Source organism: Myotis davidii, unplaced genomic scaffold (genome assembly GCF_000327345.1).
Source record: "Myotis davidii unplaced genomic scaffold, ASM32734v1 scaffold64, whole genome shotgun sequence".
NCBI lineage: Eukaryota > Metazoa > Chordata > Mammalia > Chiroptera > Vespertilionidae > Myotis > Myotis davidii.
In genome coordinates, this window is record NW_006296226.1 from 4,956,268 (window position 1) to 4,957,894 (window position 1,627).

The window sequence follows — 1,627 nt, forward strand, 5'->3', positions numbered from 1 at the left end:
TTCTGCCTGCCTGGGATGAAGAAGGCTTGGGATTCTCAGGACCTAGAAAGGATGAACAGGACATCTCATCTCATACTGTCATTATTGGGAAAACCATTTATTTTTAAATACTTTCATATTAATTTCTTACACCTGTGGATGTGTGCCTCTTCCCTCTCTCCCAGTCTGGCTCCAGGAAAACATTGAACCTCCAAAGTAGTCACAAGACCTCATCACATAGCAGTAAACTTCTATGAGTTTACATCTTGATGAGCATGGAGGTATCATTTCTACACCAGACCAGAGCCAATCCATAATGATTCGCTGTGGCAGGAATAAAAGGTGAGCCCCTGAAAAGTGGTGTCAGTTGTTTCTGCCTTAAAGTAACGTGAGACTCCAGTGCTGAGTGGGCGTTGTTGGAGCATTCTCAGACCTCCTGTGAACCTGCCAGCTCCCATTGACCCTCAGCTGTAAACTCAGAGACACTCTGGAAATGGGGTGGGGAGCATTGAAACCCACTTGAGGCCAGAATATCTCCAAAACCAGAATAGTCCACAAAGTATCTTTCATAATAATGCTGATCATTTAGATGAACATTTGGGTACCAGGCTAAGGACTTTACCTACATTTCCCCATTAAATCCACAGATCCGCCTTAAGTTCCCAGATTTTAAAACCTCTTCACAGCTGCTCTAAGAATTTGTATTCTTTGACCTATTTTAGTTTTTTGTAATGGAAACATAAATGACACAAATTCTGTAGGCACACAGCAGTACAGCAGGGACAGAGTGGCGCACACATACACGTGTGTGTATATTAGTATCTATTATATATGTGATAGGTACTATTTATAACTTGATATATATGAATTACCATATTCTATAAATTAAAAAGCACTAAGTGTTAGCTACTTCATGGGGTTCAGTCTAATATGTCTGTGTGATCAGAACCTATGCTCCTAACTTACACAGGGAAACTTCCCTTTTCTTGCTTAGGAGCCAAGCACAAGATATTATTTTAGAGCTGTGAGGACCCAGAGTTGTCCAAAATTTTTTTATTCCCTTTACTAGATAATTTTCTTCCTTCGTATTTATTTACTTTCTAACTGACAAAAATTCTCAAATACATTAAGATGTATTTATGCAATACTAATTACTGAAGGCCTCTGCAACATTCACGAAACTAGTGTCATTATTTTCAGTTTATAGACGTGAAAGTGAGACATATATTTTATATAATTTCCCCAAGTTCTCATCACTATTTAATGGTAATTTTGCCCAATACCTTCACACATCATGATGCCTGGAGTTTATGGGTAGTGTGCTTCTTTGTTTCCTTGTGATGTTTAGTAAAAATAAAGAAAGGTTGGAAAATTCTGAGCAATTCAGTCCCACTCATGTACATAAAAATGATTGCAGATCCATTTAAGAAACAGGGTGTTTAGAATTTGAGTATCTTAAGTAATGATGCCTCAGCAAGAGGACACTTTAGGAAATAGTTGAGTCATGGATACAGATCTCTCTCTCTCTCTCTCTCTCTCTCTCTCTCTTTCTCTCTCATTCTCTCTCTCTATGACACACATACACACACACACACACACACACACGCACACACACCTGCTTTGATAATGTACATCACCTCTGACCCAA